The sequence below is a fragment of the Nicotiana attenuata genome, unplaced genomic scaffold (genome assembly GCF_001879085.1).
Source record: "Nicotiana attenuata strain UT unplaced genomic scaffold, NIATTr2, whole genome shotgun sequence".
In the NCBI taxonomy this organism is placed as follows: domain Eukaryota; kingdom Viridiplantae; phylum Streptophyta; class Magnoliopsida; order Solanales; family Solanaceae; genus Nicotiana; species Nicotiana attenuata.
In genome coordinates this window covers 456,513-475,000 of record NW_017670440.1, presented here as the reverse complement: position 1 = coordinate 475,000, position 18,488 = coordinate 456,513, and positions in this window count along the sequence as shown.

Here is an 18,488-nt window from a genome sequence, read left to right as displayed (position 1 = left end):
GATTTCGAGGTTTGATTTCCCATTTTCGATTTTGGGAGTTTTTAGAGCTCGGTGTGAGGCGATTTTTCGAGATTCCCTCCAGAAAATTGTTGGGGTAAGTAGTTCTAACTCGGATTGGGCTATATTTCATGATTCTATCGTTATTTTTATCTTCTAATTAGGGATTTGAGTTGAAAATTTGGGGGAAAATGGTAGAACCTTTATAGGCTATAATATCGAGTTTTGGAAGACGAATTGAGGTCGGATTTGAGTAATTCTTGTATGGTTAGACTTGTGAGTAAATGGGTGTTCGTATTTTGTGACTTTTACTCGATTTCTTGCTTTAGCTTAAATTTCATTGACTATATTAGTTTCTTATAGCTATATTTATGGTATGTAATTGATTTTGGCAAGATTTGGGCCATCGGAGTAGGATATTCGTGGGAAGAGCATTGTTACAGATTGATTTGAGTTTGGTTCGAGATAAGTGGCTTGCCTAACCTTGTGTGGGGGAACTCCCCTTAGAATTTGGTACTGTTTTTGATATGTGAGACCCGTGTACATGAGGTGACGAGTACGTACACGGGCTAATTGTTGTAAAACCTAGTTTCGGCTAAGTAATAATCTGTTTTCCTTCTTAATTGAGTTATATTAGCATGTGTTGTATCCTGTTATTAATTGACTATATGAACTCTGTGCAGCATGTTTAGTGAATTCCCTGTTTTTCCTTGATTTGAACTTAGTCTAAATTGTAAGCTTTTCTTGCTGTAACTGTTATTTTCGTGTTTGAGCTGCATATTTACTTTGGGACTATAGAACGGTATTTCGAAGACCCCCCTGCATATTTACTTTGAGACTACGTAACGGTATTCCCGGAGATCCCCCCATCTTGCATATTTACTTTGGGACTACGGAACGGTATTCCGGGAGATCCCCCTCTACATTTACGTTAGAGATGGTATCTCGGGAGATCCTTTGTTGTTATCTCTATGTACGGAGCTGTTACCTTTCTATTATTTCATTCTTGTAAAATTTTCATCTTTATTTTACTGCGATATTTCATTCTGTCTTGTTCTTTTTATATATGTACCAGTACGGCCCTGACCTGGCCTCGTCACTATTCAACCGAGGTTAGGCTTGGCACTTACCGGGTACCGTTGTGGTGTACTCACACCTCTCTTACACATGTTTATCGTGTGCAGATCCAGGTCCCTCCTACCAGCCTCGAGTTTAGTTGCACGGTTGCTGCTTTCAGGAGACTTCAAGGTACATCTGCCTATGTTCGCAGACCTCAGAGTCCCCCTCTATCCCCTTATGTTAATTCTTCCCTTATTTCTATAAATACAGATGTATAGTACAGTTAGAGATTCGTAGAAGCTTGTGGCTTACGGTGTTTCGGGTCTTGGGTGTGTTATATATATTTCGAGAGTTGATTATTATATATGCCGAGAGGCATCTCTTTGCTTATTTAAAACCATCTGCTAATATTTGCTGTTAATTTTCATGTTTTTCATTTCATTTTCACAAAGTGTTAGGCTTACCCAATCGTAGAGACTAGGTGCTATCATGAAAATTCACGGAGGGAGAATTTGGGTCGATAAGTTGGTATCAGAGCTCTAGGTTCATAGGTATCATGAGTCACAAACATGTTTATTAGAGTCTCGTGTATCGGTACAGAGACATCTGTAGTTATCTTCAGGAGGCTATGGAACCGTTAGGAAAATTTCACTTCTTTGGATTCCTTGTCGTGCAAAATTTGTTGACTTCGAATAAACTTCTGTCTTCTATTCTCTCACAGATGGTGAGGACACGTGCAGCCAGAGGTGGCCAGGCACCCGCGCCCTCTGCTAGAGCTGCCAGAGGCTGGGCCCGGGGTAGAGGCCGAGGATGCCCACATGGTGCAGCCAGAGCACCCGAGCGAGCTGCTATAGAGGAGCCAGCAATAGCTTCTGTCGGAGCGCAGACACCTGAGGCGCCTACTACTATTGCAACACCAGCTCTTCAGGAGACCCTTGAACAATTCCTGAGCATGTTCGCTACTCTAGCTCAGGCGGGGTTGATTCCCCTTGCTCCAGCCATATCTCAGGCCGGGGGTGGAGCACAGACTCCCGCCGCCCGCACCTAGAGCAGCGGGTTAAAGTTGATCAGATTCCAGAGGTTATACGGGTGCCACCTATAGCCCTAGTTTTTCCCGAGGGTAGGGCAGCAGCTTTAGAGGAGCAGCAACGTAGGCTCGAGAGGTACAAGAAGAACGACCCTCCTACTTTTAGTGGCCTAGCGTTTGAGGATGCTCAGGGATTTTCGGAGGAGTGCCACCGTATCCTCTGTACTATGGGAATAGCAGAGTCGAATGCGGATGTTTCACTGTATTTCAGCTTAGAGGAGCAGCCTATCAGTAGTGGCATGCTTATGAGTTGGACAGTCTAGCTGAGGCAGCTTCACTTATATGGACTCACTTCTCGAACATGTTTTTGAGAGAGTATGTCCCTCAGAGCCTCAGGGACGCATGGTGCGCGGAGTTTGAGCAGTTGCACCATGGTGCTATGACTGTTTTAGAGTATGCAGTTCATTTCAGTGACTTGGCTAGACATACATCGGCCTTGTCCATCGATTTATTGAGGGGCTCCATCCCAACATCACGACTAGCATGGCCCGGGAGTTAGAGACGGATATCTCGTATCAGCAGGTTGTGAGTATTCCTAGGAGAGTGGAGGGCATGCTTGCTCGGGAAAGAGAGGAGAGAGAGGCCAAGAGGTCTCGAGAGTCTGGCCATTGTTTTTGGTGCTCGCGTCCCAGCTGTAGTTCGAAATGGTAGGGGCTATGTGAGTCACCCCGTTCATTCAGCTCTTCCAGCCGCTAGTGGTGCTCCAACCCTTTATAGGCCTCAAGAGCCTTATTATGCGCCTTCAGTATCTAGTATGCCTCCTGCACGGGGTGCTTTTAGTTGTCAGTCCAGCAGACCTGGCCAGAGTTAGCCACAATAGCCACGCCCTCCCAAAGCTTGTATTGAGTGTGGCGACACTCGCCATATGGTGAGGGATTGCCCCAGACTTATGAGGGGTGTACCTCTATAGACTTATCAGCCACAGTGTGCTCCACAAGGTCCCCAGGCTATGATTACAGCACCTGTTGCCATTCCATCTGCTCAGCCAGCTCGAGGTAGAGGTCGGGGAGGTAGAGGTCGCCCTAGAGGGGGAGGCTAGGCCAGATACTATTCCCTTCCTACTCGTACAACGGCAGTTGCTTCCGACTTTGTCATTACAGGTATTGTTCCAGTGTGTCATAGAGATGCATCAGTTCTATTCGATCCAGGCTCCATTTATTCCTATGTGTCCTCTTATTTTCCCCGTATTTGGGCATATCTCAGGATTCCTTGAGTTCCCCTATTTATATGTCTACTCCTGTGGGAGATTTTCTTGTTCTGGACCGCATGTATTGGTCATGTTTGATTGCTCTTAGTGGTTTTGAGACCAAAGCCAATTTGTTATTGCTCAGCATGGTAAACTTTGATGTTATCTTGGGCATGGACTAGTTGTCGCCCCATTATGCTATTCTTGATTGTCACGCCAAGACCGTGACACTCGCTATGCCAGGTTTACCGCGATTAGAGTGGAGGGGTACCTTAGATTACACTCCCAGCAGAGTTATTTCATGTTTAAAGCTCAATGAACGGTTGAGAAGGGGTGTGACGCGTATCTAGCTTATGTTTAATTGATACCGCTACAGTCGAGTCAGTCCAGTAGTGAGGGACTTTCCAGATGTGTTTCCAACTGATCTTCTGAGTATGTTGCCCAATAGAGATATTGATTTTGGCATTGACTTTTTGCCGGGCACTCAGCCAACTATTCCTTCATATCGTATGGCTCCTCCGGAGTTGAAGTAGTTGAAGGAGCAGTTACAGGAGTTACTTGATAAGGGCTTCATCTAGGCCAGTGTGTCACCTTGGGGTGCTCCAATATTGTTTGTGAAGAAGAAGGACAGTTCTATGCGTATGTGCATCGATTATCGCCAGCTGAACAAAGTAACAGTTCAGAACTGATATCCTTTGTCTCGTATTGATGACGTATTTGATCAGTTACAGGTTGCTAGGGTGTTTTCCCAAATTGATTTACGTTCAGGTTATCATCAGTTGAAGATTCGGGAGCCAGATATCTCGAAGACTGCTTTCAAGACTCGGTATGGTCATTACGAGTTCCTGGTGATGTCATTTGGGCTCACCAACGCCCTAACAGCATTTATGCATTTGATGCATAGTGTATTTCGACCTTATCTCGACTCATTCGTCGTTGTCTTTATTGACGACATTCTGGTTTACTCGTAGAGTCAGGAGGATCATGAGCATCAACTGAGGAAAGTGCTTCAGACATTGAGAGAAAAGAAGTTATATGCAAAGTTCTCAAAATGTGAGTTCTGGTTAGATTCTATGGCAATTGTAGGTCACATGGTGTCCAGGCAAGGGATCAAGGTGGATCCGAAGAAGTTGGAAGCAGTGGAGAGTTGGTCCAGAGCGTCCTCAGCTACGGAGATCCGTAGTTTCCTTGGTTTAGCGGGGTATTACCGTCGGTTTGTTGAGGGATTCTCATCTATTGCGGCGCCTATGACCAGGCTGGCCCAGAAGGGTGCTCCATTCTGGTGGACGTAGGAGTGTGAGGAAAGCTTCCAAAAGCTCAAGACATCTTTGAGTACATCCCCAATATTGGTAGTGCCTACAGGTTCGGGGTCTTATACTGTTTATTGTGATGCGTCGAGGATTGGTCTTAGCGCGATGTTGATGCATGACTGTAGGGTGATTACCTACGTGTCCAGACAGCTGGAGGTGCATGAGAAGAACTATCCTGTCCACGACCTTGAGTTAGCAGCTATTGGTCATGCCTTGAAGATATGGCGGCACTATTTGTATGGTGTTCCTTATGAGATCTACACTGATCACCGGAGTTTGCATCATCTGTTCAAGAAGAAGGATCTTAACTTGCATCAGCGGAGGTGGTAAGAGCTACTTAAGGATTATGGTATCGCCATTTTATACCATCCCGTAAAGGCCAATATGGTGGCCGATGCCTTGAGTCGCAAGGCGGAGAGTTTAGGGAGCTTAGCATATTTGTCAGCAGCAGAGAGGCCATTGGCACTGGATGTTCAGGCCTTAGCCAACTAGTTTGTTAGATTGGATATTTCTGGAGTCGAGTCGAGTTTTGGCTTGTGTCGTCTCCCAATCTTCTCTTTATGATTGTATCAGGGAGCGCCAGTTTGATGACCCATATTTGTTTGTCCTTGAGGACACGGTTCAGCACGAGGATGCCAAGGAGGTCACTATTGGAGATGATGGTGCATTGAGGATGCAGGGCAAGCTATGTGTGCCCAATGTGGACGGACTGCGTGAGTTGATTCTTCATCCGGGTGCCATGAAGATGTATCAAGACTTGAGGCAGCATTATTGGTGGCATAGAATTAAGAAGGACATAGCGGAATATGTAGCCCGGTGTGTAAATTTCCAACAGGTGAAGTATGAGCATCAGTGGCCGGGTGGATTGTTCAGAAGTTAGAGATACCGGAGTGGAAATAGGAGCAGATCACTGTGGATTTTGTTTGTTGGACTCCCACGGACCCAACGGAAGTTTGATGCAGTCTGGGTGATTGTGGATAGACTGACCAAGTCAGCTCATTTCATTCCTGTGATGACTACCTATTCATCCGAGCAACTAGCACGAGTTTATATCCGCGTGATTGTCAGACTTCATGGCATGCCGGTATCTATCATCTCTGATCGGGGTACGTAGTTTACATCACGGTTCAGGAGGGCCGAACAGCAGGAGTTAGGTGCTCAGGTAGAGTTGAGCACATCATTTCACTCTCAGATGGACGGGCAGTCTGAGCGCACTATTCAGATTCTTGAGGATATGGACCGTGCGTGTGTGATGGAGTTTGGAGGTTCTTGGGATCAGTTCTTGCCCCTTGTGGAGTTTGCCTACAACAACAGTTATCAGTCCAGCATTTAGATGGTACCGTATGAGGCTCTGTATGGTAGGCGGTGTCAGTCCCCGGTGGGTTGGTTCGAGCCGGGCGAGGTCATATTATTGGGTACGGACTTGGTTCAGGATGCCTTGGAGAAGGTTAAGGTGATTCAGGATAGAATTTGCATAGCCAGTGCAGATAGAATAGTTATGCAGGCTAGAAGGTTCGCGGTATGGCATTCATGGTTGGGGAACGGGTCTTGCTTCGGGTTTCACCTATGAAGGCCATTATGAGGTTCGGAAAGAAGGGAAAGCTAAGCCCAAGGTTAATTGGTCCCTTTGAGGTGCTGCGGTGAGTTGGGGAGGTTGCTTATGAGCTTGCCTTACCTCCCAACCTAGCAAAAGTTCATCCGGCATTTCATGTTTCGATGCTCCAGAAGTATCACGACAATCCATCTCATGAGTTGGATTTCAGCTCAGTCCAGTTGGACAAGGATCTACCTTTTGTTGAGGAGCCAGTAGCTCTTTTGGACATGTAGGTTCAGAAGCTGAGGTCAAAGAACATTGTTTCAGTGAAGGTTCAGTGGAGGGGTCAGAAGCGTGTTTGCTGGGCAGGAGCGAGTTTGCTGGGCAGAAAATAGGAATTCGACGGTTGATTTCCCATTTTCAATTTTGGGAGTTTGAGAGCTCGGTGTGAGGCGATTTTTCGAGATTTCTTCAAGAAGATTGCTGGGGTAAGTGGTTCTAACTCGGGTTGGGCTATATTTCATGAATCTATCATTATTTTTATCTTCTAATTAGGGATTTGAGTTGGAAATTTGGGGGAAAATGGTAGAAACTTCATATGCTATAATTTTGAGTTTTTGTAGACGAATTGAGGTCGGTTTTGAGTAATTCTTGTGTGGTTAGACTTGTGAGTGAATGGGTGTTCGTATTTTGTGACTTTTACCCGATTCCAGGACGTGTGCCCGGGAGCTTTTTGGGGACGATTTCCTAATTTCTCGCTTTTTCTTAGATTTCATTGACTAGATTATTTTCTTATAGCTATATTTATGGTATGTAATTGGCTAGATTTGGGCTATTCGGAGCTGGATATTCGTGGGTAGACCATTGTTACAGATTGATTTGAGCTTGGTTCGAGGTAAGTGGTTTGCCTAACCTTGTGTGGGGGAATTCTCCTTAGGATTTGGTATTGTTTTTGTATGTGAGCGCCGCGTACGTACACGGGCTAATTGTTGTAAAACCCAGTTTCTGCTATGTAATAACCTGTTTTCCTTCTTAATTTAGTTATATAAGCATGTGTTGTATCCTGTTAGCTTAGAATATCATGTCTACTTGCCTTAATTGCCTATCTGAACTCTGTGCAGCATGTTTAGTGAATTCTCTATTTTTCCTTGATTTGAACTTAGTCTAAACTGTAGGCTTTTCTTGCTGTAACTGTTATTTCCGTTGTTTAAGATGCATATTTACTTTAGGACTATGGAACGGTATTCTGGGAGATCCCCCTACATATTTACTTTGGGACTACGGAACGGTATTCCGGGAGATCCCCTTGTCTTGCATACTTACTTTGGGACTATGGAACGGTATTCTGAGAGACCCCCTGTACATTTACGTTTGAGACAGTATCTTGGGAGATCCTCTATTGTTATCTTTGTGTACTGAGCTGTTACCTTTCTATTATTTCATTCTTGATAAATTTTGGTCTTTATTTTTACTGCGATATTTCATTCTCTCTTGTTCTTATTATATATATACCAGCAGGGCCCTGACTTGGCCTCGTCACTACTCGAACGAGGTTAAGCTTGGCACTTACTACATACCGTTGTGGTGTACTCACGCCTCTCCTGCACATGTTTATCATTTGCAGATCGAGGTACCTCCTACCCACCTCGAGTTTAGTTGTGCAGTTGCTGCTTTGAGGAGACTTCAAGGTACATCTGCCCGTGTCCCGGGACCTCGGAGTCCCCCTCTATCCCCTTATGTTAATTCATCCCTTATTTCTATAGATACTGATGTATAGAACAGCTAGAGATTCGTAGAAGCTTGTGACTTACGGTGTTATGGGTCTTGGGAGTGTTATGTATATTCGAGAGTTGATTATTGTATATGCCGAGCGTCATATTTGCTTATTTAAAAACATCTGCAAATGTTAATTATTAATTTTCGTGTTTTTCATTTCATTTCTGCAAAGTGTTAGGCTTACTCAGTCGTAGAGACTAGGTGCCATCACGAAAATTCTCGGAGGGAGAATTTCGATCGTGACAGCATGTTAATAATTCTTATATTCAAACCATTATGTTACCAACAACCTAACATAATATGATATAGTGACTCCACTCAATTAAATTCTAATTGACAATCAATTCACCAAGTTATACCAGAGGCATAGATTGGCATGTTAAAGCAACCCAACAAAACATGTCGAATGCATGACACACAAGAAACCACAATTCCAACACCAAGATAACAACGAATAGCCAAACACAATCAAAATGCGGATGAATGATTTAAGGAAGAACAATGACCGTTCAAATCAAGAAGTTGTTCCAACATGGAATGTATAATGAATTTGACAACCGAGGTGCCGCCTCGTATTCATATTTCACAATTTCAATCACAATCTTTTCTTATTTCACCGCGTGAGCCTTACATTTAGTTTTGAAAATCATTTCTCGAAATAGCTACACGTGTTTTAGCCCACCTTATCTCACCGCGTGGTTCAAGTAGTTCCCCTACTAGCAAGACACGTATATAGCCCACCTTATCTCACGACATGCGTATCAACCCCTAGCCTTATACCACCGTATGCGTATCAATATCACATTACAATCACAACTCGCACCACAAGTGCCCATATGCCACAACTTGCCACAAAGTTAACAACACCAATATTTCCACAACAAACAACCCATGGCTCAAGCACAATGTGTACAAGAATTTCAACAATAACAAAATGAATGAGAATGCTCAACAAGGAAGGTATCTCCACAATTAACCACTTCGCCTCAATGTCATAACAACTGTTACAACTTCAACACAAATAACTAAACAAGATGATATTTCACAAAATAACAACTTCAATTAAAAGTGATTCAACAATTAAGAGGTAAGAGGTAGAACAAGTGCTAACAATGTCAAATAGAGCATGTAAGAGTAGATTAACAATGAGAGATATAACATGTTATGACAATTCAATTAAAGGCATGGAAAGAGCCTAGATAATCTAAACCGGTCAAATATCACATATAGCCCGTGTACCCACTCGTCACCTTGCATACACGCCTTTCACATAACACAAATATCACAATCAACCCAAATCCCAAGAGGTAGTTTCCCCCACACAATGTTAGGCAAGATACTTACCTCAAACAAGCCCAATCGATACACTAGAAGCGCCATCCAGCTCAAATCATCCTCCGAATGGCTCGAAACTAGCCAAAAGCAACTCAAAATCATCAAATAATGTCATAAGAAGCAAATTAAATTGATAAAGGTTGAATCTTTACGCATACCCAAAGTCAACCAAAAAGTCAAACTTGGATCTGCATCTCTGAACCTGACAAAACCCATAAAATCCGACAACCCATTCCATTACGAGTCCAACTATACTAATTTCACTCAATTACTACTCGAGTCTGTGTTCAAAGCACAAAAATTCACTTTAGGAAAATTTAGACAAAACTCCCAATTTCTCTTTTGAAATCATCAATCAAATGCTGAAACGAAGATGGAATCACAGAATTTAAGCAAAACCGAGTAGAAAGCACTTACCCGATGGAAGAAACTTGAAGAACATTCTTGAATTCTCCCAATCCCAAACTTTCAAAATGAGAAAAACTCCAACAACATTAATAGCCAAAAAATGCTCAGTTGTTCTGCCTCGTTTCTTGTGCCAAACGATCCTACAACCCATTTTTGATACATCGAATGGATTCCCCGCAAAATTCCAGTCAAGTTAGGCGTTTGAATCACTCAATTTGAACTTATAATGAAGGAGATATGTTAGTTTCAATATTTTAAAACGGTGCAGATTTTTAAATAGGAATTCAGTGGCAATTTCATAATTAATCTAAAAAATCTGGCAACATAATTGTTTGTAAAATGAACACAAATTCATCATACGATGTCGAAACTTGATGATTTCAGTTGCTATGGTTCCAAAATTATGATACAAATATAATAGTTTAGTCGAAATATGAATCAAAGGCCGTTTGCTCAGTATGGTCACCTTTATGCTCAAATCGACGTCAAAACCGAAAGCAATCACCATAAAACCCAACCTTATCCAAAGCTCATCGGAATTTAACCAATATTTGTGGAAATGCCCAAAATCATCACACAAAATATTGGAATAATTAAAACCCGGTTCCAAATCCATTTACCCAGAAGTCAAACCTTGATCAACTCTTCCAATTTAATGTTTCTAAAACGAGAATTATTCTTCCAAATCAACCCCGAACCGCCCGAAAACCGAAACCAACGATAACACAAGTTACAATACAAAATATGAAGCTACTCAAAATCTTGAACCACCAAATGGAACGTTAAAGCTCTAAACGACCACTCAGGTTGTTATATTCTCCCCCACATAAACATACGTTCGCCCTTGAACGTGCCAAGGGTCATTCCAAAGCCATCAAATCGCCATATACCCTCACAATACACATAACCATGAGTGATTCCACATCACCCCAATCCATATAAGCCCGACAACACCACCTAATAGAGGATCCTTACATCAACCTTAGTCCATAAATCTTAAAAGCCAAATCCCTAGCATTCAAAACTCATTATATGACCCATTCTTGCATCTATGCACCGTATAACTCTAAACAAGCTGTATCAATCCATAACCATATCAAAAGACATAATCACACGATATTCCACATAGCTCAAATACTCATAGCAATAACTTCCAACCGCAATAGCTGCTCGATAACCAACCTCACACCAGTAACAAACCTCATATTAACTAAAACCTTATTCTGAACCTTCGTACATTGCCAATGATGAAAGAAACATATTGAAACTCATAACCACCCATTATATTAACAAGTCTTAGAGCTCTCTTGCCCTATACGAACCATAGCCAAAATCTAAGCCGACTAGTGACACAATTCTTGCAAACATACCTTAATCAAATCCGATGGCACTCATTTCAGGCCCAGTAACCTCACCTCATCCAGTACAAGCTACTCGACCGACCTATCATACATATCCTACTTAGAGCCACATACCATGCAATCCATGCACCAACGAACAATAACTCAAATATACTCAATGATGAAAAGAGAACGGAAATGAAGAAACCATCCCGCCAGCTTAACAGATACCACCACGAAGCGCAATGGTATCATTCCACCACAGAAGGGGAAACATAACACACGAAATAAGCATAAAGGATCATATCCAAGCATAACACTGCTGCAATGCTTGACCCAATCTGACACTGGTCCACCTGGAATACGTCGAGCCATGATACTCACAATCAACAACCATAAGCATATCAACATCATACACACGAAGCGTGTGACCATAACTATGGTGATATGGATATCACTATATACCAGAAATAGAAAACCATAACCAAGGCATAATCAACCATTCAACACCCCAAGAGCAATCTCGCTTGAATTTCGCTACAAAGCATAAACATAACTGCATCAGTGTGCAGATAACCAACAGATCACAATCCAACGCAGCATAGGAGATGAATACATGAGACACATCAAAACATGAATGTGATCCACCCTAACCGATAACATAACCCTCAACAATAACTGTGCTGAGTAGATAAATCTGACTCGATTTAGAACACACATCCTTAGTAGACCTACTAGCAGCCTCCAAATCAATTCTTATCCTTCCGAAGTAGGTAGATAGCCTCCAAAAACATATTTATAGTACATACCATCAGTTGCCAATCTCTTAACATACCTTCACCGTTCACACCATGGAACAATCTGCCTTGAGAACCCTCACAGTCTTCAAATCCCTAGAATACTAGAATCTCCATATCCGACCACAACTACGCTACTCAACTAACTAACACATTCCTCACATACGGCCATCCCACAAGAAGTACTTATATAATTCTTTCGTGCCATAAAGCAAAATCTAGACATCAGCAGTCGATCAACCAGGCGATTATCGTATTACTAGTCAAGCATCCGCAAGTCGAAACACAATGCGCCTTCTGGAGTCCGCACCCTTCATAAGTGGTATCAAATAATGCTAGAATTTTTCTAAACATCTAAAATCGTCCATGCTGTCTAGAAATCGTGACCCCATCCAGGCAAAAATCATAATACGCAACGCGTTCCTTATGCCGGTAACAGACATCTAGCTTAAGCTGTGATCGACACTCTCAAGAACTCTTCGAGGCGAGTCCGCACATCACTAAGCCATTAGAACTGAACTTCCTAACTCAACCAAGTCACGCAAGCCGTCAAACCCAAGAGTATTGCCACAAAATGCGGGTGAAGCATTGCCATACCAAAATACGAGTTACCTTTGTTGCTATGATGACCCAACACCACCGCGCTGGCCCATTTATTCAAGTCAACACTTCTCCTTATCGGTACACAATGATCCTAAGTCAAAGATCGTTGCGGAAGAGTCTAGCACGAACCAAGTCGTCTGAAAACCATAAACCGTTGTATTTCCTATAGAGCACCCAACAATACTGCAATCGAGATACCCACTCAAAAGAGACCTTCTGTGAATCTGAAGATGTTTCTCTAACCTCTCTGATACTGGAATGTACATTTTGCAATGATACAGACATACTGCAAGTTCTTGCAACATCCCATGAAAATCTCAGATCTTAGTCATGTACAATTCATGGGAACCCCTCAACACTGCATATATATCTCAGACCCAAGACTGATATGACACTTGCTCATGCAATCTGATCGTCAATAGTAGACTCCCTCACTTGTGTGGAGTCATAGGACATAACATCCGATGACTCACATTACCAAACTTCATAAGTTCGTACGTCAACCATCAGATACCCGAACCAGCTGCATCCCACACTTGAACAACTGAAGATCTACCAACACGTACATGTCCTTAGTTTGAACAATACCTCAAGACAATGATTGAGCATCTATATCCCCCTCGTAGCCCATCCACAACATTACAACCATCGGAGCATAGCTGATATTGAGCGTGCAACATCATATACGAGTGGATATAAAGGGATATAAGATATATGCTTCAAATTGAATTAATGCCGCACGATAAGGAATCACTACTAAAAAATCTGGTTTTAGCAACAAACAAATTTTGTAGCTAAACAGAAACATCCATCGCTAATCTGATTTAGCGACGGATTATCAAGAAATTCTACTAGCTACAGGCAATTTAGCAACAAATTAGCGACGACGTTCGTAGCTAATTCCATTTTTTTTTATAGTGAATGAAAGGAGTGATTCCTAATAGTTTCGTAGCCTCTCGAAGATAAGTACAGACGCATCCGTACCAATTCGCAAGACTCTACTAAACTTGCTTATGACTTGCATCACCTATGAACCTAGAGCTCTGATACCAACTTGTCACGACCCCAATTTCCCACCTTAGGATGTCATGATGGCACCTAGTCTCTAAGACTAGGCATGTCTAACACATGCATGATTTAATAACAGAATTGAACTATTTAATCATTTATCATAAACCATCAAATGGACATACATTGCCGCAAGCTGCCAATAGTTATATATTTTCCAAAATTGGTAGTACAGAGTCATAAGTACTACTATAACACACTAGAATTTCTAAACGCAATACTGTTTTGAATTATAATTTAACAATTGCATAATGAAGTAAGATGGCGACTCCTAGGCTTGAGAATGAAGTAATAGAAACACAAAAGGAAACAAGTAATAAACGAGCAATAAAGAAACAACATAATCATAACATCGATGATATGTAAATGAACTCAGATAACGAAAAACGAATGATAACTCAAATAATCAAATCGCTCCCAACGCATGGACTTACAACAAGAATTACTCTGAGGCACCACGCCTCATGAACCACACGTCATGGACCATAATTTCAAAATCTTACACATGTGGCACCTCGTGCCCACAAATCACCTTCAAACAGCAAAGCCCACGTGCTACCATGTTCTTTCCAACCGTGATAAATATTAAATTAGATAAATGAAAGATATATTTAAACACCATAAAACATAATAACAATATTGAATAAAGTAAGGTGTCAAATGAAATAATGAGTTTATTTTTTGAAATCAAGTAAAGTAAAATAATATACAATTTGTACAAAATCGAGTATAAGATGAGTTTAGTTTCGAAATCAATAAAATTGAGCAAAAGTAACATTTTTAAACAAATAAAAACATAAGTTATATTAACGAATTAAATATAGAATTTGTTAAGGAAAAAACATGGTAACAATTTAAGTAAGGTAAACATATAACATGGTGATGAGTATAATTTGAGAACCCAATTATAGTGAAAGTGCGTTAACCATTTAGAATAATAAGGAACGAGTGAGATAATGAGTGTTACACCCCATTTTAACATGGGTCAAATTAGAGTCGCCATCCAATTAGTTTAATGGTGAATTAGAACACCAATTTTAGCTAAATAGTGTTTAAAGTTAACCCTGTTTTATGATCTACTTAGCCTTAAGAATTCTAGTCTAATTAATCATATAGGGAAGGTTATTAAAGTACCTCCGTTAATTACAATTAACCGACCAAACCTAGTTAATTAATCTGAAGTCTTATTACAAAATATAAGTATACCTTTAGGTATTTATAAGTTAAAAATAACTCATAGTTAAATGTCAATATCTAAAATTATTAAATGATCAAAAATGGGATATGAACGCAGTGACTAAATTAGCCAAGTAACTAGTATTATTTGAAAAGTACATTTTCAGATAAGTATTCCTTTTGTTGAAAATAAGTATAGACATCGTATTTTATTTTAATTTGATGAAATCACAGCATCATTAGATGATTGAAATCAACTTCCAAAGATAGACTCAAAGAGTTTGTAAAAAAAAATCATTCTTCATGTATCTACTTCCAGTAATACTTAGCTGACTCTCTTGAAACCGATTTGACTTCTCTAGAAAATGCATACTCTAATAGTAGATAAGTAAGAAAGTTATTAGTTTTCCGATCTTAGATTCGTTATTCTAATTACCATATCATATGTAATATAAGTACTAGAGCGAAGAACATAAATAATTAAATCCAAACTTGAGATAAAACTCAAATATACAAACAAATTAACAATCACAAAAGTTAGATAAATTAAAGGCAAAAGAATTAAAAGAATAAGAACTCCATAGGCGCCCCCAAGTGTTTTGCTTGTTTTCTTGCTATCCAATGACTCTATGGGATATGATGACTCCATGCGATGGTGGTGGTGTGTAACGACCAGGCCGGTCATTTCGAGATTTATAGCCCCGTTTCTCCATTACTGCTTCCTTTTATGTTCTTCAGCTATATTATGATATGTTGGGTCAGTTGGTTTGGGTCTGGAGTGGATTTGGAGAGGATGTGAGATACTTAGTCTCTTTTGGGAAGGCATAAGTTTGAAAAGTTGACCGGATATTGACTTATGTATAGACGATATCAGATGTGAATTTGGATGGTTTCGTTAGCTCCGTTACGTGATTTTTGGACTTAGGAGCGCGTCCGGAATGTGATTTGGAGGTCCGTGGTAGAATTAGGCTTGAATTAGCGAAAGTTGGAAATTTGGCAATTTTGGTCGGCAGTGGAAAATTTGATATTGGGGTCGGAATGGAATTTCGGAAGTTGGATTAGGTTCGTAATGTCATTTGTGATGCGTAAGTACAATTTCAGGTCATTCAAAGGTGATTTGATTGGTTTCGGCGTCGTTTGCGGAATTTGGAGGTTTAGAAGTTCTTAGGCTTGAATTCGAGGGTAATTTGGTATTTTGATGTTGTTTTGGGAGATCTGATGGTTCAACTACATTTGTATGTTGATATTAGACTTGTTGGTATGTTTGGTAGAGGTCTCAAGGGCCTCGAGTTGTTTTCGGGTGATTGACAGAACAAGGTTGGAATTTGAGGAATGCTGAAGATGAACTCAGCAGTCATAACCGCACATGCGGAGTGGGGACCGCAGGTGTGAGCCTGCAGAAGCGGAGAAGGGGCCGAAGATGCGGCCAAGGCTGGGGTTGGCTGGGAGCGCAGGTGCGATAGTTGGGCTGCAGAAGCGGATTCTGAGGGCATAAGTGGGAACCGCATCGCAGAAGCGACATTTGGATATATGCGGTATCTCTGGGCAGAAAGTATAAATCATGGATTTCGCGAATTATGGTTCATTTTGCACCATTTTTAGTCGGCTTTGAAGCTTTTGGGAGCGATTTTGACGAGGAATTCAAGGTATTATCAGTGAGGTAAGTTGCTTGAGACCTAATACTCGTATATGTGATATTTCCCGTTGTTTAATCATGTAATTAGTGAAGATTATGGGTGAAATGAGGGGTTAGGGCTTGGGATTTCGGAGAGTTGATTTGAGGATTTGAGGGGTCAAATGGAGTCGGATTTTGATGAATTTCATATGTATGGACTCGTGAGTGACATGGCTTTCTAGTTTTGTGATTTTTGTCGGAATCCGAGACGTGGGCCTGGGGGCCGGGTTTGGGTGAATTTTGGGATTTGTGTCCAATTAAGTAAATTTTTGTGTGGAATTTGTTCCTTGGCCTATATTTATTGCATTGTATTGCTTTTGGTTAGATTCGGGGCGATTGGAGGCCGAGTCGATAGGCAAGGGCGTCGTGGAGTATGATTTTTGCATGATTGAGTTAAGTAACGCTTCCAAACTTGGTTCAGAGGGTTCGAAACCCCGAACTATATGTTATGTGATTAGCATTGAGGTGACGCACATGTCAAGTGACGGGCGTGCAAGCATGCACCGTGAGAATTGTGGTCTGGTTCATTCCATAGCACCGCTTAGTGTGTCTTTTTCTCGTTGATATCCGTGTTTTTATCATGTGATTAAGTAAATGAGGTGTAGATCATGCTAGATATCATGTTAGGGCTTCACGCCGATATTGTTGAGACCGGAGTGGTCGTATCTTGTTGTCATCTCATTATTTTCATTGATATTTTGTACTCAGTCTTATTCATGCAAATCATATCATCTTTCAGTCTCAGTTGTTATTATTATTTGGTATATCATATCATTTTTCCGGGCTAGTTTCATGGCATTTTGAGCCCATGTGTGAAACTAGAGAGTGATGACTGAGTGAGGCTGAGAGCCTAATTATGAGAGACATTTATGGGATCGGGTTGCATGCCGCAACGGTTATGTTGATGATTATGATAGAGCTTGGGCTGTGGGAGCCTCTCCGGAGTCTGTAGCACACCCCAGTGAGCGCATATGATATTTTACGGGATGGATCTCCTGGACATGGATTTGTCCGAAATATTGCTATCTGGAGATGGATTTCTCCACAGGGTTGGATTAACCTTTTCCTCGGTACCGAGTGACTTATAGTCAGCGATGAGTATGTTTCGGGATGGATTTCCTTTGGCCGGATGGCCATATGCGGTACCGAGTGGTTGAGTGTGTGTGTATATATATATACCTGGAGATGGATTTCTCCTCAGGGTTGGATTACCCTTATTCCTCGGTACTGGTTGACTTGCAGTCAATGTGGTATATGTTCTGGGATGTATTTCCCTGGGCCGAATGGCCATATACAATATCAAGTGGATGAGCACTTGAGAGTGGGAGCACGTGGTGCATTTCATACATTCTGTACGTTGGCATATAGAGTTAGCTAAGCTTTACATCTCACATCGTTTAGATCTGTATTTATTTTACTGCTTGAGCTGTATACTTGAACTGATAGCATGCCTATTTTTCCTGCATAGTTTATTTTTATTACCTGTTTAGTTTACGTTCGTCGCTACCTATGGGTCCATAGTTTGGACTTGTTACTTACTGAGTTGGTATACTTACGTTACCCTTGCACCTTGTGTGCAGATCCAGGTATCTTTGGCCACGGTAGCTGATGTTGCCTATTCTAGTTGCGGACTTTCATCGGAGATAGCGAGGTAGCTGTGTGGCGATTGCATTCCTACTTTTCTCCTTCTTTATCTTCCTTTTAGTCTATTTTGGCTACTCTCACACTATGTTAGTCTTGCTATATTTCAGGACAGTTGTAGTAGTTGCTCATGACTTAGTGACACCCCGATGTCGGGCTATTTATTTCTGCATTTCGCTTTTGAGTTAACTCTTTTTATGAAATTTTTGTATGGAAAGGCTTTTTATCTATCTTTTAATGAAATATTGAATTGGTTGGGAGTGTGTCGGCTTGCCTAGTTCGATGATAGGTGCCATCACGATCGGGTTGGATTTTGGGTCGTGATAATTTGGTATCATAGCCTAGGTTACATAGGTCTCACGAGTCATGAGCAGGTTTAGTAGAGTCTCGCAGATCGGTACGGAGACGTCTGTACTTATCTTCGAGAGGCTGCAGAACCTTTGGGTAAACTTCACATTCTTGAATTCTTGTCATGCGAATTTGTTGATTCTGGTAA